We start from the raw sequence: 21,570 nt of genomic DNA, 5'->3' as shown, positions 1-21,570 counted from the left end.
GTATTCCAGATGGAATAAGGCATATAGCGGGTGTTATGTGGGCATTGTGGCTTAAATTAGCGGCATTATAGTTAGAACAAGGCCATTCTAGTTTGCATAGGCTAATAATGGCATTGTGACTGTCGTGGAGGGCATTGTGGCTGACATGTGCCATCATTGCTGGCATAGGGATTTGTGACTGTCATGTGGACATTGTGGTTGACAAAGAGTAAATGAGTACATTGTAGCTGGCATGAAGGGCTTTGTTTTAGCAAATGAGAGCATTTTGTCTGTCATATGGGCATTGATTATATGTAGCTGTCATTGTGGTTGGCATAAGGGGCATTGGCAGCATTGTTACTGGCTGTTATGGTGGCATTTTGACTGGAATAATAGACATATCGGGTGTTATTGTGGCTGGCTTGGGGGCTTTGTGGTTGTCATTGTTTTTGGCCAAGGGTGAAGTGAGGGCGTTGTGACTGGCATGGATGGTATTGTTTCTCGCAAAAGGGGATGTGAGGACATTTTGGCTGTCATGGAGGCAATATAGTTGGTATACGGGCATTGGAAGTTTGTGGTTGTCGTTTTGGCAATGTGGCTGGCATAAGGAGTATTGTTTCCGGGATTAAGTACATTGTATCTGGCATTGTGGCTGGAATGTGGAATTATGGCTGGCATGAGGGCTTTGTGGTTGCCTTGGGGATATTGTGATTGGCTAAAAGGAAATTAAGGGCATTCTGGCTGGCATGGAGGTCATTGTAACTGGCAAAGGAGGAAGTGAGGGCATTTTGGTTATAGTGGGGATTCGTGGCTGGCATAAGGGTATTAAAGGCTTTTGCTGGTCAAAGAGGCATTGTGGCGAGGATAAGGTGCATTGACAGCATTGTTGCTTTAATAAAGTACATTGTGGCTGGCATGGGGGATTTGTGACTGGGAAAATGGATATAGCTGTTGTCATTTTGGCATTGTAGATTGCACAGGGGCATTTTGGGTGGTATGGAGACTTTCCTTCTGGAAAGGTGGAAATGAGGGCATTCTGGCTGGCATGAATTTAATTGTGGCTGTAATAAGGACATAGTGGCTCAGATAAGAGATATTGTGGGTGTCATGGTGGCATATTGGCTCTTATGGTGAGCATTGTGACTGGAAAATATGAGTTTTTGATGGCATGGAGCACTATAGCTGGTATAAAGGATATGATGGACTTCATGGGGCAATTAGACTGATTAGAGGATCATTAAGCTTATTGCAGTTGTCTTTGAGGAATTCTAATTCAGTGTGGCTGTCATGGGGGCATTTTAATAGTTATGAAGGTATTAGGGCTGGCATGGAGGGCATTGAGGTATTTATGTGGGCATTGTGGCTGGTAAAATGGGCAATGAGAGCATTGTAGTTGTCATTGGGGCATTTTGGCCATTGTAGGGTAATAGTTTCTGTCATGGGCACTGTGGCTCTCATGTGGGCTTTATTGTGAGTTTCATGGGGTATTGTGACTGGGATTATGAACATTGTGGATGTCATGAGGGCATTTTGAGGAGATAAGGAATATTGCAGATGGGGGTTTAGTAAATTTCATGGAGTCATTGTGGCTGGCAAGATGACTTTTTGGACTGTCATAGGGCATTATAGTTGTCATTGGGGCACTGAGGCCATTGTGGTTGTCATGGTTTTATTGCGGTTGGCTAAGGGGGGCATTGAGGGCAATGTGTCTGGAATAAGGGGAATTGTGAGAGGTATAAAGGATACTGGGGACATTGTAGCTGTAATGGGGGCATTTTGGTTTGGATATGGGATATTGGTGATTTCATATAAGCATGTTGGGTGTCACGGGGTACTTTGACTGTCATGGTGTTTTTGTGGTTAGTTAGCATTGTGGCTGGCATGAATGAAATTGTGGCTAACATTGGGGGCATTTTAACTGGGATAAGGGACAGCAGGGGTCATGAGGGCATTGTGTCTGGCAGGTGTCATGGCTAGCATGGGGATTTGTATCTGTCATGTGCTAGTTGGCAAAGGGGGAAGTGAGCGCATTGTTGCTTTTTATTGCGGCATAGTGGCCCGTAAAGGGATATTGCCAGTTTTTAAATACCACTTGGGCATAGGGGCTGGCTTAAAGGGCATTGATTATTGCATGGAAGAGAGTTGATTGTGACTTAAAAGGAGGCAATATGGCTGGCATAAGGCATAGTGGCTCTTATAAGAACCTGGTGGCTGGCATGGGGCATAGTAGATGGCATAAGGTACTTTGTGGGTGTTATGGGGGCATTATGGCTGGCCTGAAGAGCATTGTGGCTTTTATTGGGGTATTGTGGCTGATATAGAGGGCACTCTGGTTGTCATGTGGGAATTTTGGTTGGCCTAGCAGGTATTGTGGCTTTCATAGGGTTCATTAAAGGCATTGTGGTTGTCATGGGGAAAGGTGGTTGGCACTGAGGACTTTGTGGCAGGTACTCCAGCTTTTTAGGTATTGCTGTTCTCAAACGGGCATTGTGCTGTGATTGGAACATTGTGACTGTCGTGACTTCTTAATTCAGGAGAGCAAAGAAGAAAAAAATAACTTTACTCAAAAGGGTTTTTATTCCAGGAGGCATAAGTTAAGTGAGAAATGGTTACTTATACTTTTGGGTAAAAGTATGTTTTCAGTCTTTTGTGGGGCTAATAAATGTTGATAAAATTACTCTTGAAAGTATTATCATTATGTAAAGTAGGTGTGATAGAAATAATTCACACAGTTTTGATAATAAAATGATTTTGAGTTGGATTTCCCTGGTCAGGTTGTGTTTGGTTGTGGTTTGCAAAAGGTTTGTTTTTTTCGATAGTAATTGTTCTTGTAAGATATTCTTGAGAATGTGATTGGTGAGTAAATTAGGGAATGTGGTCAGAGACATTTCTATGCTACTTGTGGCTTCTAGTCAGGATGGGGTGGTCGTTGCAGATTCTTAGATAGGAATTCTTCAGGTGGGATCTCTAGTTTTGCTCATCAGAAGGTATCCCAGAATGGGTTCAATTGCCCTTTAAAAATTACTTTTGTTTTATGAGAAACTAGGCACACTAACATCTCTTTACTGATCCAATACATATACCACATAGCATATACCAGGAACGTATTATCACACCTCTTTTTTTTTTCTAGGTGTCTATTTGAGAGTGAAAAGAAGCAAGATATGGAATCCTCCAGTCAGCGGCAATAGAGGAATCAGAGAACTGGTAATTAATATTATTATTAATTACTGATAATTATCAGGCTAGTTTCTAGCTCTGGACTTTCAGAGGTGTGGTAATACCTTCCTAGTATATAAGAATACATGTCTAGTAGTACATATATTGGCTACAGATATTTCAGGGCATTGTAAATGCCTTTGCGTTCTACACATGGATTTACTGCATTTACATTCTAACATACACATTCATCACCATCTCCCCTTTCCCAATAGGAAATTTTTGCTGTCATGTGGGCATTGTGGCAGGTATGGAGGGCCATGTGGCCGGCATTGAGAGAAATGAGGTAACTGTGGCTGTCATGGAGCATTATGACTGGCAAAAGCAGAAATGAGGGCATTTTGGCTGGCATAGAGGACATTTTGGCTGTCATGGAGATATTGTAGCCGGTATAAGGGACATTGTGGGTAAAATGGGTTCAAAGTGGCTCTTATAGGAGTATTATGGCTTGCATTTAGGCATTGTTGCTTGAATGGGAGCCATTATGGCTGGCGTTGGAGTATTCCAGATGGAATAAGGCATATAGCGGGTGTTATGTGGGCATTGTGGCTTAAATTAGCGGCATTATAGTTAGAACAAGGCCATTCTAGTTTGCATAGGCTAATAATGGCATTGTGACTGTCGTGGAGGGCATTGTGGCTGACATGTGCCATCATTGCTGGCATAGGGATTTGTGACTGTCATGTGGACATTGTGGTTGACAAAGAGTAAATGAGTACATTGTAGCTGGCATGAAGGGCTTTGTTTTAGCAAATGAGAGCATTTTGTCTGTCATATGGGCATTGATTATATGTAGCTGTCATTGTGATTGGCATAAGGGGCATTGGCAGCATTGTTACTGGCTGTTATGGTGGCATTTTGACTGGAATAATAGACATATCGGGTGTTATTGTGGCTGGCTTGGGGGCTTTGTGGTTGTCATTGTTTTTGGCCAAGGGTGAAGTGAGGGCGTTGTGACTGGCATGGATGGTATTGTTTCTCGCAAAAGGGGATGTGAGGACATTTTGGCTGTCATGGAGGCAATATAGTTGGTATACGGGCATTGGAAGTTTGTGGTTGTCGTTTTGGCAATGTGGCTGGCATAAGGAGTATTGTTTCCGGGATTAAGTACATTGTATCTGGCATTGTGGCTGGAATGTGGAATTATGGCTGGCATGAGGGCTTTGTGGTTGCCTTGGGGATATTGTGATTGGCTAAAAGGAAATTAAGGGCATTCTGGCTGGCATGGAGGTCATTGTAACTGGCAAAGGAGGAAGTGAGGGCATTTTGGTTATAGTGGGGATTCGTGGCTGGCATAAGGGTATTAAAGGCTTTTGCTGGTCAAAGAGGCATTGTGGCGAGGATAAGGTGCATTGACAGCATTGTTGCTTTAATAAAGTACATTGTGGCTGGCATGGGGGATTTGTGACTGGGAAAATGGATATAGCTGTTGTCATTTTGGCATTGTAGATTGCACAGGGGCATTGTGGGTGGTATGGAGACTTTCCTTCTGGAAAGGTGGAAATGAGGGCATTCTGGCTGGCATGAATTTAATTGTGGCTGTAATAAGGACATAGTGGCTCAGATAAGAGATATTGTGGGTGTCATGGTGGCATATTGGCTCTTATGGTGAGCATTGTGACTGGAAAATATGAGTTTTTGATGGCATGGAGCACTATAGCTGGTATAAAGGATATGATGGACTTCATGGGGCAATTAGACTGATTAGAGGATCATTAAGCTTATTGCAGTTGTCTTTGAGGAATTCTAATTCAGTGTGGCTGTCATGGGGGCATTTTAATAGTTATGAAGGTATTAGGGCTGGCATGGAGGGCATTGAGGTATTTATGTGGGCATTGTGGCTGGTAAAATGGGCAATGAGAGCATTGTAGTTGTCATTGGGGCATTTTGGCCATTGTAGGGTAATAGTTTCTGTCATGGGCACTGTGGCTCTCATGTGGGCTTTATTGTGAGTTTCATGGGGTATTGTGACTGGGATTATGAACATTGTGGATGTCATGAGGGCATTTTGAGGAGATAAGGAATATTGCAGATGGGGGTTTAGTAAATTTCATGGAGTCATTGTGGCTGGCAAGATGACTTTTTGGACTGTCATAGGGCATTATAGTTGTCATTGGGGCACTGAGGCCATTGTGGTTGTCATGGTTTTATTGCGGTTGGCTAAGGGGGGCATTGAGGGCAATGTGTCTGGAATAAGGGGAATTGTGAGAGGTATAAAGGATACTGGGGACATTGTAGCTGTAATGGGGGCATTTTGGTTTGGATATGGGATATTGGTGATTTCATATAAGCATGTTGGGTGTCACGGGGTACTTTGACTGTCATGGTGTTTTTGTGGTTAGTTAGCATTGTGGCTGGCATGAATGAAATTGTGGCTAACATTGGGGGCATTTTAACTGGGATAAGGGACAGCAGGGGTCATGAGGGCATTGTGTCTGGCAGGTGTCATGGCTAGCATGGGGATTTGTATCTGTCATGTGCTAGTTGGCAAAGGGGGAAGTGAGCGCATTGTTGCTTTTTATTGCGGCATAGTGGCCCGTAAAGGGATATTGCCAGTTTTTAAATACCACTTGGGCATAGGGGCTGGCTTAAAGGGCATTGATTATTGCATGGAAGAGAGTTGATTGTGACTTAAAAGGAGGCAATATGGCTGGCATAAGGCATAGTGGCTCTTATAAGAACCTGGTGGCTGGCATGGGGCATAGTAGATGGCATAAGGTACTTTGTGGGTGTTATGGGGGCATTATGGCTGGCCTGAAGAGCATTGTGGCTTTTATTGGGGTATTGTGGCTGATATAGAGGGCACTCTGGTTGTCATGTGGGAATTTTGGTTGGCCTAGCAGGTATTGTGGCTTTCATAGGGTTCATTAAAGGCATTGTGGTTGTCATGGGGAAAGGTGGTTGGCACTGAGGACTTTGTGGCAGGTACTCCAGCTTTTTAGGTATTGCTGTTCTCAAACGGGCATTGTGCTGTGATTGGAACATTGTGACTGTCGTGACTTCTTAATTCAGGAGAGCAAAGAAGAAAAAAATAACTTTACTCAAAAGGGTTTTTATTCCAGGAGGCATAAGTTAAGTGAGAAATGGTTACTTATACTTTTGGGTAAAAGTATGTTTTCAGTCTTTTGTGGGGCTAATAAATGTTGATAAAATTACTCTTGAAAGTATTATCATTATGTAAAGTAGGTGTGATAGAAATAATTCACACAGTTTTGATAATAAAATGATTTTGAGTTGGATTTCCCTGGTCAGGTTGTGTTTGGTTGTGGTTTGCAAAAGGTTTGTTTTTTTCGATAGTAATTGTTCTTGTAAGATATTCTTGAGAATGTGATTGGTGAGTAAATTAGGGAATGTGGTCAGAGACATTTCTATGCTACTTGTGGCTTCTAGTCAGGATGGGGTGGTCGTTGCAGATTCTTAGATAGGAATTCTTCAGGTGGGATCTCTAGTTTTGCTCATCAGAAGGTATCCCAGAATGGGTTCAATTGCCCTTTAAAAATTACTTTTGTTTTATGAGAAACTAGGCACACTAACATCTCTTTACTGATCCAATACATATACCACATAGCATATACCAGGAACGTATTATCACACCTCTTTTTTTTTTCTAGGTGTCTATTTGAGAGTGAAAAGAAGCAAGATATGGAATCCTCCAGTCAGCGGCAATAGAGGAATCAGAGAACTGGTAATTAATATTATTATTAATTACTGATAATTATCAGGCTAGTTTCTAGCTCTGGACTTTCAGAGGTGTGGTAATACCTTCCTAGTATATAAGAATACATGTCTAGTAGTACATATATTGGCTACAGATATTTCAGGGCATTGTAAATGCCTTTGCGTTCTACACATGGATTTACTGCATTTACATTCTAACATACACATTCATCACCATCTCCCCTTTCCCAATAGGAAATTTTTGCTGTCATGTGGGCATTGTGGCAGGTATGGAGGGCCATGTGGCCGGCATTGAGAGAAATGAGGTAACTGTGGCTGTCATGGAGCATTATGACTGGCAAAAGCAGAAATGAGGGCATTTTGGCTGGCATAGAGGACATTTTGGCTGTCATGGAGATATTGTAGCCGGTATAAGGGACATTGTGGGTAAAATGGGTTCAAAGTGGCTCTTATAGGAGTATTATGGCTTGCATTTAGGCATTGTTGCTTGAATGGGAGCCATTATGGCTGGCGTTGGAGTATTCCAGATGGAATAAGGCATATAGCGGGTGTTATGTGGGCATTGTGGCTTAAATTAGCGGCATTATAGTTAGAACAAGGCCATTCTAGTTTGCATAGGCTAATAATGGCATTGTGACTGTCGTGGAGGGCATTGTGGCTGACATGTGCCATCATTGCTGGCATAGGGATTTGTGACTGTCATGTGGACATTGTGGTTGACAAAGAGTAAATGAGTACATTGTAGCTGGCATGAAGGGCTTTGTTTTAGCAAATGAGAGCATTTTGTCTGTCATATGGGCATTGATTATATGTAGCTGTCATTGTGATTGGCATAAGGGGCATTGGCAGCATTGTTACTGGCTGTTATGGTGGCATTTTGACTGGAATAATAGACATATCGGGTGTTATTGTGGCTGGCTTGGGGGCTTTGTGGTTGTCATTGTTTTTGGCCAAGGGTGAAGTGAGGGCGTTGTGACTGGCATGGATGGTATTGTTTCTCGCAAAAGGGGATGTGAGGACATTTTGGCTGTCATGGAGGCAATATGGTTGGTATACGGGCATTGGAGGTTTGTGGTTGTCGTTTTGGCAATGTGGCTGGCATAAGGAGTATTGTTTCCGGGATTAAGTACATTGTATCTGGCATTGTCGCTGGAATGTGGAATTATGGCTGGCATGAGGGCTTTGTGGTTGCCTTGGGGATATTGTGATTGGCTAAAAGGAAATTAAGGGCATTCTGGCTGGCATGGAGGTCATTGTAACTGGCAAAGGAGGAAGTGAGGGCATTTTGGTTATAGTTGGGATTCGTGGCTGGCATAAGGGTATTAAAGGCTTTTGCTGGTCAAAGAGGCATTGTGGCGAGGATAAGGTGCATTGACAGCATTGTTGCTTTAATAAAGTACATTGTGGCTGGCATGGGGGATTTGTGACTGGGAAAATGGATATAGCTGTTGTCATTTTGGCATTGTAGATTGCACAGGGGCATTGTGGGTGGTATGGAGACTTTCCTTCTGGAAAGGTGGAAATGAGGGCATTCTGGCTGGCATGAATTTAATTGTGGCTGTAATAAGGACATAGTGGCTCAGATAAGAGATATTGTGGGTGTCATGGTGGCATATTGGCTCTTATGGTGAGCATTGTGACTGGAAAATATGAGTTTTTGATGGCATGGAGCACTATAGCTGGTATAAAGGATATGATGGACTTCATGGGGCAATGAGACTGATTAGAGGATCATTAAGCTTATTGCAGTTGTCTTTGAGGAATTCTAATTCAGTGTGGCTGTCATGGGGGCATTTTAATAGTTATGAAGGTATTAGGGCTGGCATGGAGGGCATTGAGGTATTTATGTGGGCATTGTGGCTGGTAAAATGGGCAATGAGAGCATTGTAGTTGTCATTGGGGCATTTTGGCCATTGTAGGGTAATAGTTTCTGTCATGGGCACTGTGGCTCTCATGTGGGCTTTATTGTGAGTTTCATGGGGTATTGTGACTGGGATTATGAACATTGTGGATGTCATGAGGGCATTTTGAGGAGATAAGGAATATTGCAGATGGGGTTTAGTAAATTTCATGGAGTCATTGTGGCTGGCAAGATGACTTTTTGGACTGTCATAGGGCATTATAGTTGTCATTGGGGCACTGAGGCCATTGTGGTTGTCATGGTTTTATTGCGGTTGGCTAAGGGGGGCATTGAGGGCAATGTGTCTGGAATAAGGGGAATTGTGAGAGGTATAAAGGATACTGGGGACATTGTAGCTGTAATGGGGGCATTTTGGTTTGGATATGGGATATTGGTGATTTCATATAAGCATGTTGGGTGTCACGGGGTACTTTGACTGTCATGGTGTTTTTGTGGTTAGTTAGCATTGTGGCTGGCATGAATGAAATTGTGGCTAACATTGGGGGCATTTTAACTGGGATAAGGGACAGCAGGGGTCATGAGGGCATTGTGTCTGGCAGGTGTCATGGCTAGCATGGGGATTTGTATCTGTCATGTGCTAGTTGGCAAAGGGGGAAGTGAGCGCATTGTTGCTTTTTATTGCGGCATAGTGGCCCGTAAAGGGATATTGCCAGTTTTTAAATACCACTTGGGCATAGGGGCTGGCTTAAAGGGCATTGATTATTGCATGGAAGAGAGTTGATTGTGACTTAAAAGGAGGCAATATGGCTGGCATAAGGCATAGTGGCTCTTATAAGAACCTGGTGGCTGGCATGGGGCATAGTAGATGGCATAAGGTACTTTGTGGGTGTTATGGGGGCATTATGGCTGGCCTGAAGAGCATTGTGGCTTTTATTGGGGTATTGTGGCTGATATAGAGGGCACTCTGGTTGTCATGTGGGAATTTTGGTTGGCCTAGCAGGTATTGTGGCTTTCATAGGGTTCATTAAAGGCATTGTGGTTGTCATGGGGAAAGGTGGTTGGCACTGAGGACTTTGTGGCAGGTACTCCAGCTTTTTAGGTATGGCTGTTCTCAAACGGGCATTGTGCTGTGATTGGAACATTGTGACTGTCGTGACTTCTTAATTCAGGAGAGCAAAGAAGAAAAAAATAACTTTACTCAAAAGGGTTTTTATTCCAGGAGGCATAAGTTAAGTGAGAAATGGTTACTTATACTTTTGGGTAAAAGTATGTTTTCAGTCTTTTGTGGGGCTAATAAATGTTGATAAAATTACTCTTGAAAGTATTATCATTATGTAAAGTAGGTGTGATAGAAATAATTCACACAGTTTTGATAATAAAATGATTTTGAGTTGGATTTCCCTGGTCAGGTTGTGTTTGGTTGTGGTTTGCAAAAGGTTTGTTTTTTTCGATAGTAATTGTTCTTGTAAGATATTCTTGAGAATGTGATTGGTGAGTAAATTAGGGAATGTGGTCAGAGACATTTCTATGCTACTTGTGGCTTCTAGTCAGGATGGGGTGGTCGTTGCAGATTCTTAGATAGGAATTCTTCAGGTGGGATCTCTAGTTTGGCTCATCAGAAGGTATCCCAGAATGGGTTCAATTGCCCTTTAAAAATTACTTTTGTTTTATGAGAAACTAGGCACACTAACATCTCTTTACTGATCCAATACATATACCACATAGCATATACCAGGAACGTATTATCACACCTCTTTTTTTTTTCTAGGTGTCTATTTGAGAGTGAAAAGAAGCAAGATATGGAATCCTCCAGTCAGCGGCAATAGAGGAATCAGAGAACTGGTAATTAATATTATTATTAATTACTGATAATTATCAGGCTAGTTTCTAGCTCTGGACTTTCAGAGGTGTGGTAATACCTTCCTAGTATATAAGAATACATGTCTAGTAGTACATATATTGGCTACAGATATTTCAGGGCATTGTAAATGGCTTTGCGTTCTACACATGGATTTACTGCATTTACATTCTAACATACACATTCATCACCATCTCCCCTTTCCCAATAGGAAATTTTTGCTGTCATGTGGGCATTGTGGCCGGCATTGAGAGAAATGAGGTAACTGTGGCTGTCATGGAGCATTATGACTGGCAAAAGCAGAAATTAGGGCATTTTGGCTGGCATAGAGGACATTTTGGCTGTCATGGAGATATTGTAGCCGGTATAAGGGACATTGTGGGTAAAATGGGTTCAAAGTGGCTCTTATAGGAGTATTATGGCTTGCATTTAGGCATTGTTGCTTGAATGGGAGCCATTATGGCTGGCGTTGGAGTATTCCAGATGGAATAAGGCATATAGCGGGTGTTATGTGGGCATTGTGGCTTAAATTAGCGGCATTATAGTTAGAACAAGGCCATTCTAGTTTGCATAGGCTAATAATGGCATTGTGACTGTCGTGGAGGGCATTGTGGCTGACATGTGCCATCATTGCTGGCATAGGGATTTGTGACTGTCATGTGGACATTGTGGTTGACAAAGAGTAAATGAGTACATTGTAGCTGGCATGAAGGGCTTTGTTTTAGCAAATGAGAGCATTTTGTCTGTCATATGGGCATTGATTATATGTAGCTGTCATTGTGATTGGCATAAGGGGCATTGGCAGCATTGTTACTGGCTGTTATGGTGGCATTTTGACTGGAATAATAGACATATCGGGTGTTATTGTGGCTGGCTTGGGGGCTTTGTGGTTGTCATTGTTTTTGGCCAAGGGTGAAGTGAGGGCGTTGTGACTGGCATGGATGGTATTGTTTCTCGCAAAAGGGGATGTGAGGACATTTTGGCTGTCATGGAGGCAATATGGTTGGTATACGGGCATTGGAGGTTTGTGGTTGTCGTTTTGGCAATGTGGCTGGCATAAGGAGTATTGTTTCCGGGATTAAGTACATTGTATCTGGCATTGTCGCTGGAATGTGGAATTATGGCTGGCATGAGGGCTTTGTGGTTGCCTTGGGGATATTGTGATTGGCTAAAAGGAAATTAAGGGCATTCTGGCTGGCATGGAGGTCATTGTAACTGGCAAAGGAGGAAGTGAGGGCATTTTGGTTATAGTGGGGATTCGTGGCTGGCATAAGGGTATTAAAGGCTTTTGCTGGTCAAAGAGGCATTGTGGCGAGGATAAGGTGCATTGACAGCATTGTTGCTTTAATAAAGTACATTGTGGCTGGCATGGGGGATTTGTGACTGGGAAAATGGATATAGCTGTTGTCATTTTGGCATTGTAGATTGCACAGGGGCATTGTGGGTGGTATGGAGACTTTCCTTCTGGAAAGGTGGAAATGAGGGCATTCTGGCTGGCATGAATTTAATTGTGGCTGTAATAAGGACATAGTGGCTCAGATAAGAGATATTGTGGGTGTCATGGTGGCATATTGGCTCTTATGGTGAGCATTGTGACTGGAAAATATGAGTTTTTGATGGCATGGAGCACTATAGCTGGTATAAAGGATATGATGGACTTCATGGGGCAATGAGACTGATTAGAGGATCATTAAGCTTATTGCAGTTGTCTTTGAGGAATTCTAATTCAGTGTGGCTGTCATGGGGGCATTTTAATAGTTATGAAGGTATTAGGGCTGGCATGGAGGGCATTGAGGTATTTATGTGGGCATTGTGGCTGGTAAAATGGGCAATGAGAGCATTGTAGTTGTCATTGGGGCATTTTGGCCATTGTAGGGTAATAGTTTCTGTCATGGGCACTGTGGCTCTCATGTGGGCTTTATTGTGAGTTTCATGGGGTATTGTGACTGGGATTATGAACATTGTGGATGTCATGAGGGCATTTTGAGGAGATAAGGAATATTGCAGATGGGGGTTTAGTAAATTTCATGGAGTCATTGTGGCTGGCAAGATGACTTTTTGGACTGTCATAGGGCATTATAGTTGTCATTGGGGCACTGAGGCCATTGTGGTTGTCATGGTTTTATTGCGGTTGGCTAAGGGGGGCATTGAGGGCAATGTGTCTGGAATAAGGGGAATTGTGAGAGGTATAAAGGATACTGGGGACATTGTAGCTGTAATGGGGGCATTTTGGTTTGGATATGGGATATTGGTGATTTCATATAAGCATGTTGGGTGTCACGGGGTACTTTGACTGTCATGGTGTTTTTGTGGTTAGTTAGCATTGTGGCTGGCATGAATGAAATTGTGGCTAACATTGGGGGCATTTTAACTGGGATAAGGGACAGCAGGGGTCATGAGGGCATTGTGTCTGGCAGGTGTCATGGCTAGCATGGGGATTTGTATCTGTCATGTGCTAGTTGGCAAAGGGGGAAGTGAGCGCATTGTTGCTTTTTATTGCGGCATAGTGGCCCGTAAAGGGATATTGCCAGTTTTTAAATACCACTTGGGCATAGGGGCTGGCTTAAAGGGCATTGATTATTGCATGGAAGAGAGTTGATTGTGACTTAAAAGGAGGCAATATGGCTGGCATAAGGCATAGTGGCTCTTATAAGAACCTGGTGGCTGGCATGGGGCATAGTAGATGGCATAAGGTACTTTGTGGGTGTTATGGGGGCATTATGGCTGGCCTGAAGAGCATTGTGGCTTTTATTGGGGTATTGTGGCTGATATAGAGGGCACTCTGGTTGTCATGTGGGAATTTTGGTTGGCCTAGCAGGTATTGTGGCTTTCATAGGGTTCATTAAAGGCATTGTGGTTGTCATGGGGAAAGGTGGTTGGCACTGAGGACTTTGTGGCAGGTACTCCAGCTTTTTAGGTATTGCTGTTCTCAAACGGGCATTGTGCTGTGATTGGAACATTGTGACTGTCGTGACTTCTTAATTCAGGAGAGCAAAGAAGAAAAAAATAACTTTACTCAAAAGGGTTTTTATTCCAGGAGGCATAAGTTAAGTGAGAAATGGTTACTTATACTTTTGGGTAAAAGTATGTTTTCAGTCTTTTGTGGGGCTAATAAATGTTGATAAAATTACTCTTGAAAGTATTATCATTATGTAAAGTAGGTGTGATAGAAATAATTCACACAGTTTTGATAATAAAATGATTTTGAGTTGGATTTCCCTGGTCAGGTTGTGTTTGGTTGTGGTTTGCAAAAGGTTTGTTTTTTTCGATAGTAATTGTTCTTGTAAGATATTCTTGAGAATGTGATTGGTGAGTAAATTAGGGAATGTGGTCAGAGACATTTCTATGCTACTTGTGGCTTCTAGTCAGGATGGGGTGGTCGTTGCAGATTCTTAGATAGGAATTCTTCAGGTGGGATCTCTAGTTTGGCTCATCAGAAGGTATCCCAGAATGGGTTCAATTGCCCTTTAAAAATTACTTTTGTTTTATGAGAAACTAGGCACACTAACATCTCTTTACTGATCCAATACATATACCACATAGCATATACCAGGAACGTATTATCACACCTCTTTTTTTTTTCTAGGTGTCTATTTGAGAGTGAAAAGAAGCAAGATATGGAATCCTCCAGTCAGCGGCAATAGAGGAATCAGAGAACTGGTAATTAATATTATTATTAATTACTGATAATTATCAGGCTAGTTTCTAGCTCTGGACTTTCAGAGGTGTGGTAATACCTTCCTAGTATATAAGAATACATGTCTAGTAGTACATATATTGGCTACAGATATTTCAGGGCATTGTAAATGCCTTTGCGTTCTACACATGGATTTACTGCATTTACATTCTAACATACACATTCATCACCATCTCCCCTTTCCCAATAGGAAATTTTTGCTGTCATGTGGGCATTGTGGCAGGTATGGAGGGCCATGTGGCCGGCATTGAGAGAAATGAGGTAACTGTGGCTGTCATGGAGCATTATGACTGGCAAAAGCAGAAATGAGGGCATTTTGGCTGGCATAGAGGACATTTTGGCTGTCATGGAGATATTGTAGCCGGTATAAGGGACATTGTGGGTAAAATGGGTTCAAAGTGGCTCTTATAGGAGTATTATGGCTTGCATTTAGGCATTGTTGCTTGAATGGGAGCCATTATGGCTGGCGTTGGAGTATTCCAGATGGAATAAGGCATATAGCGGGTGTTATGTGGGCATTGTGGCTTAAATTAGCGGCATTATAGTTAGAACAAGGCCATTCTAGATTGCATAGGCTAATAATGGCATTGTGACTGTCGTGGAGGGCATTGTGGCTGACATGTGCCATCATTGCTGGCATAGGGATTTGTGACTGTCATGTGGACATTGTGGTTGACAAAGAGTAAATGAGTACATTGTAGCTGGCATGAAGGGCTTTGTTTTAGCAAATGAGAGCATTTTGTCTGTCATATGGGCATTGATTATATATAGCTGTCATTGTGGTTGGCATAAGGGGCATTGGCAGCATTGTTACTGGCTGTTATGGTGGCATTTTGACTGGAATAATAGACATATCGGGTGTTATTGTGGCTGGCTTGGGGGCTTTGTGGTTGTCATTGTTTTTGGCCAAGGGTGAAGTGAGGGCGTTGTGACTGGCATGGATGGTATTGTTTCTCGCAAAAGGGGATGTGAGGACATTTTGGCTGTCATGGAGGCAATATGGTTGGTATACGGGCATTGGAGGTTTGTGGTTGTCGTTTTGGCAATGTGGCTGGCATAAGGAGTATTGTTTCCGGGATTAAGTACATTGTATCTGGCATTGTGGCTGGAATGTGGAATTATGGCTGGCATGAGGGCTTTGTGGTTGCCTTGGGGATATTGTGGTTGGCTAAAAGGAAATTAAGGGCATTCTGGCTGGCATGGAGGTCATTGTAACTGGCAAAGGAGGAAGTGAGGGCATTTTGGTTATAGTGGGGATTCGTGGCTGGCATAAGGGTATTAAAGGCTTTTGCTGGTCAAAGAGGCATTGTGGCGAGGATAAGGTGCATTGACAGCATTGTTGCTTTAATAAAGTACATTGTGGCTGGCATGGGGGATTTGTGACTGGGAAAATGGATATAGCTGTTGTCATTTTGGCATTGTAGATTGCACAGGGGCATTGTGGGTGGTATGGAGAGTTTCCTTCTGGAAAGGTGGAAATGAGGGCATTCTGGCTGGCATGAATTTAATTGTGGCTGTAATAAGGACAAGTGGCTCAGATAAGAGATATTGTGGGTGTCATGGTGGCATATTGGCTCTTATGGTGAGCATTGTGACTGGAAAATATGAGTTTTTGATGGCATGGAGCACTATAGCTGGTATAAAGGATATGATGGACTTCATGGGGCAATGAGACTGATTAGAGGATCATTAAGCTTATTGCAGTTGTCTTTGAGGAATTCTAATTCAGTGTGGCTGTCATGGGGGCATTTAAATAGTTATGAAGGTATTAGGGCTGGCATGGAGGGCATTGAGGTATTTATGTGGGCATTGTCGCTGGTAAAATGGGCAATGAGAGCATTGTAGTTGTCATTGGGGCATTTTGGCCATTGTAGGGCAATAGTTTCTGTCATGGGCACTGTGGCTCTCATGTGGGCTTTATTGTGAGTTTCATGGGGTATTGTGACTGGGATTATGAACATTGTGGATGTCATGAGGGCAGTTTGAGGAGATAAGGAATATTGCAGATGGGGGTTTAGTACATTTCATGGAGTCATTGTGGCTGGCAAGATGACTTTTTGGACTGTTATAGGGCATTATAGTTGTCATTGGGGCACTGAGGCCATTGTTGTTGTCATGGTTTTATTGCGGTTGGCTAAGGGGGGCATTGAGGGCAATGTGTCTGGAATAAGGGGAATTGTGAGAGGTATAAAGGATACTGGGGACATTGTAGCTGTAATGGGGGCATTTTGGTTTGGATATGGGATATTGGTGATTTCATATAAGCATGTTGGGTGTCACGGGGTACTTTGAATGTCATGGTGTTTTTGTGGTTAGTTAGCATTGTGGCTGGCATGAATGAAATTGTGGCTAACATTGAAGGCATTTTAACTGGGATAAAGGACAGCAGGGGTCATGAGGGCATTGTGTCTGGCAAGTGTCATGGCTAGCATGGGGATTTGTATCTGTCATGTGCTAGTTGGCAAAGGGGGAAGTGAGCGCATTGTTGCTTTTTATTGCGGCATAGTGGCCCGTAAAGGGATATTGCCAGTTTTTAAATACCACTTGGGCATAGGGGCTGGCTTAAAGGGCATTGATTATTGCATGGAAGAGAGTTGATTGTGACTTAAAAGGAGGCAATATGGCTGGCATAAGGCATAGTGGCTCTTATAAGAACCTGGTGGCTGGCATGGGGCATAGTAGATGGCATAAGGTACTTTGTGGGTGTTATGGGGGCATTATGGCTGGCCTGAAGAGCATTGTGGCTTTTATTGGGGTATTGTGGCTGGTATAGAGGGCACTCTGGTTGTCATGTGGGAATTTTGGTTGGCCTAGCAGGTATTGTGGCTTTCATAGGGTTCATTAAAGGCATTGTGGTTGTCATGGGGAAAGGTGGTTGGCACTGAGGACTTTGTGGCAGGTACTGCAGCTTTTTAGGTATTGCTGTTCTCAAACGGGCATTGTGCTGTGATTGGAACATTGTGACTGTCGTGACTTCTTAATTCAGGAGAGCAAAGAAGAAAAAAATAACTTTACTCAAAAGGGTTTTTATTCCAGGAGGCATAAGTTAAGTGAGAAATGGTTACTTATACTTTAGGGTAAAAGTATGTTTTCAGTCTTTTGTGGGGCTAATAAATGTTGATAAAATTACTCTTGAAAGTATTATCATTATGTAAAGTAGGTGTGATAGAAATAATTCACACAGTTTTGATAATAAAATGATTTTGAGTTGGATTTCCCTGGTCAGGTTGTGTTTGGTTGTGGTTTGCAAAAGGTTTGTTTTTTTCGATAGTAATTGTTCTTGTAAGATATTCTTGAGAATGTGATTGGTGAGTAAATTAGGGAATGTGGTCAGAGACATTTCTATGCTACTTGTGGCTTCTAGTCAGGATGGGGTGGTCGTTGCAGATTCTTAGATAGGAATTCTTCAGGTGGGATCTCTAGTTTGGCTCATCAGAAGGTATCCCAGAATGGGTTCAATTGCCCTTTAAAAATTACTTTTGTTTTATGAGAAACTAGGCACACTAACATCTCTTTACTCATCCAATACATATACCACATAGCATATACCAGGAACGTATTATCACACCTCTTTTTTTTTTTCTAGGTGTCTATTTGAAAGTGAAAAGAAGCAAGATATGGAATCCTCCAGTCAGCGGCAATAGAAGAATCAGAGAACTGGTAATTAATAATATTATTAATTACTGATAATTTTCAGGCTAGTTTCTAGCTCTGGACTTTCAGAGGTGTGGTAATACCTTCCTAGTATATAAGAATACATGTCTAGTAGTACATATATTGGCTACAGATATTTCAGGGCATTGTAAATGCCTTTGCGTTCTACACATGGATTTACTGCATTTACATTCTAACATACACATTCATCACAATCTCCCCTTTCCCAATAGGAAATTTTTGCTGTCATGTAGGCATTGTGGCCGGCATTGAGAGAAATGAGGTAACTGTGGCTGTCATGGAGCATTATGACTGGCAAAAGCAGAAATGAGGGCATTTTGGCTGGCATAGAGGACATTTTGGCTGTCATGGAGATATTGTAGCCGGTATAAGGGACATTGTGGGTAAAATGGGTTCAAAGTGGCTCTTATAGGAGTATTATGGCTTGCATTTAGGCATTGTTGCTTGAATGGGAGCCATTATGGCTGGCGTTGGAGTATTCCAGATGGAATAAGGCATATAGCGGGTGTTATGTGGGCATTGTGGCTTAAATTAGCGGCATTATAGTTAGAACAAGGCCATTCTAGTTTGCATAGGCTAATAATGGCATTGTGACTGTCGTGGAGGGCATTGTGGCTGACATATGCCATCATTGCTGGCATAGGGATTTGTGACTGTCATGTGGACATTGTGGTTGACAAAGAGTAAATGAGTACATTGTAGCTGGCATGAAGGGCTTTGTTTTAGCAAATGAGAGCATTTTGTCTGTCATATGGGCATTGATTATATGTAGCTGTCATTGTGGTTGGCATAAGGGGCTTTGGCAGCATTGTTACTGGCTGTTATGGTGGCATTTTGACTGGAATAATAGACATATCGGGTGTTATTGTGGCTGGCTTGGGGGCTTTGTGGTTGTCATTGTTTTTGGCCAAGGGTGAAGTGAGGGCGTTGTGACTGGCATGGATGGTATTGTTTCTCGCAAAAGGGGATGTGAGGACATTTTGGCTGTCATGGAGGCAATATGGTTGGTATACGGGCATTGGAGGTTTGTGGTTGTCGTTTTGGCAATGTGGCTGGCATAAGGAGTATTGTTTCCGGGATTAAGTACATTGTATCTGGCATTGTGGCTGGAATGTGGAATTATGGCTGGCATGAGGGCTTTGTGGTTGCCTTGGGGATATTGTGGTTGGCTAAAAGGAAATTAAGGGCATTCTGGCTGGCATGGAGGTCATTGTAACTGGCAAAGGTGGAAGTGAGGGCATTTTGGTTATAGTGGGGATTCGTGGCTGGCATAAGGGTATTAAAGGCTTTTGCTGGTCAAAGAGGCATTGTGGCGAGGATAAGGTGCATTGACAGCATTGTTGCTTTAATAAAGTACATTGTGGCTGGCATGGGGGATTTGTGACTGGGAAAATGGATATAGCTGTTGTCATTTTGGCATTGTAGATTGCACAGGGGCATTGTGGGTGGTATGGAGAGTTTCCTTCTGGAAAGGTGGAAATGAGGGCATTCTGGCTGGCATGAATTTAATTGTGGCTGTAATAAGGACAAGTGGCTCAGATAAGAGATATTGTGGGTGTCATGGTGGCATATTGGCTCTTATGGTGAGCATTGTGACTGGAAAATATGAGTTTTTGATGGCATGGAGCACTATAGCTGGTATAAAGGATATGATGGACTTCATGGGGCAATGAGACTGATTAGAGGATCATTAAGCTTATTGCAGTTGTCTTTGAGGAATTCTAATTCAGTGTGGCTGTCATGGGGGCATTTTAATAGTTATGAAGGTATTAGGGCTGGCATGGAGGGCATTGAGGTATTTATGTGGGCATTGTCGCTGGTAAAATGGGCAATGAGAGCATTGTAGTTGTCATTGGGGCATTTTGGCCATTGTAGGGCAATAGTTTCTGTCATGGGCACTGTGGCTCTCATGTGGGCTTTATTGTGAGTTTCATGGGGTATTGTGACTGGGATTATGAACATTGTGGATGTCATGAGGGCAGTTTGAGGAGATAAGGAATATTGCAGATGGGGGTTTAGTAAATTTCATGGAGTCATTGTGGCTGGCAAGATGACTTTTTGGACTGTTATAGGGCATTATAGTTGTCATTGGGGCACTGAGGCCATTGTTGTTGTCATGGTTTTATTGCAGTTGGCTAAGGGGGGCATTGAGGGCAATGTGTCTGGAATAAGGGGAATTGTGAGAGGTATAAAGGATACTGGGGACATTGTAGCTGTAATGGGGGCATTTTGGTTTGGATATGGGATATTGGTGATTTCATATAAGCATGTTGGGTGTCACGGGGTACTTTGAATGTCATGGTGTTTTTGTGGTTAGTTAGCATTGTGGCTGGCATGAATGAAATTGTGGCTAACATTGAAGGCATTTTAACTGGGATAAAGGACAGCAGGGGTCATGAGGGCATTGTGTCTGGCAAGTGTCATGGCTAGCATGGGGATTTGTATCTGTCATGTGCTAGTTGGCAAAGGGGGAAGTGAGCGCATTGTTGCTTTTTATTGCGGCATAGTGGCCCGTAAAGGGATATTGCCAGTTTTTAAATACCACTTGGGCATAGGGGCTGGCTTAAAGGGCATTGATTATTGCATGGAAGAGAGTTGATTGTGACTTAAAAGGAGGCAATATGGCTGGCATAAGGCATAGTGGCTCTTATAAGAACCTGGTGGCTGGCATGGGGCATAGTAGATGGCATAAGGTACTTTGTGGGTGTTATGGGGGCATTATGGCTGGCCTGAAGAGCATTGTGGCTTTTATTGGGGTATTGTGGCTGGTATAGAGGGCACTCTGGTTGTCATGTGGGAATTTTGGTTGGCCTAGCAGGTATTGTGGCTTTCATAGGGTTCATTAAAGGCATTGTGGTTGTCATGGGGAAAGGTGGTTGGCACTGAGGACTTTGTGGCAGGTACTGCAGCTTTTTAGGTATTGCTGTTCTCAAACGGGCATTGTGCTGTGATTGGAACATTGTGACTGTCGTGACTTCTTAATTCAGGAGAGCAAAGAAGAAAAAAATAACTTTACTCAAAAGGGTTTTTATTCCAGGAGGCATAAGTTAAGTGAGAAATGGTTACTTATACTTTTGGGTAAAAGTATGTTTTCAGTCTTTTGTGGGGCTAATAAATGTTGATAAAATTACTCTTGAAAGTATTATCATTATGTAAAGTAGGTGTGATAGAAATAATTCACACAGTTTTGATAATAAAATGATTTTGAGTTGGATTTCCCTGGTCAGGTTGTGTTTGGTTGTGGTTTGCAAAAGGTTTGTTTTTTTCGATAGTAATTGTTCTTGTAAGATATTCTTGAGAATGTGATTGGTGAGTAAATTAGGGAATGTGGTCAGAGACATTTCTATGCTACTTGTGGCTTCTAGTCAGGATGGGGTGGTCGTTGCAGATTCTTAGATAGGAATTCTTCAGGTGGGATCTCTAGTTTGGCTCATCAGAAGGTATCCCAGAATGGGTTCAATTGCCCTTTAAAAATTACTTTTGTTTTATGAGAAACTAGGCACACTAACATCTCTTTACTCATCCAATACATATACCACATAGCATATACCAGGAACGTATTATCACACCTCTTTTTTTTTTTCTAGGTGTCTATTTGAAAGT

Source organism: Rhinoderma darwinii, chromosome 12 (genome assembly GCF_050947455.1).
Source record: "Rhinoderma darwinii isolate aRhiDar2 chromosome 12, aRhiDar2.hap1, whole genome shotgun sequence".
In the NCBI taxonomy this organism is placed as follows: Eukaryota; Metazoa; Chordata; class Amphibia; order Anura; family Rhinodermatidae; genus Rhinoderma; species Rhinoderma darwinii.
Note: the sequence above shows the minus strand (reverse complement) of the source record.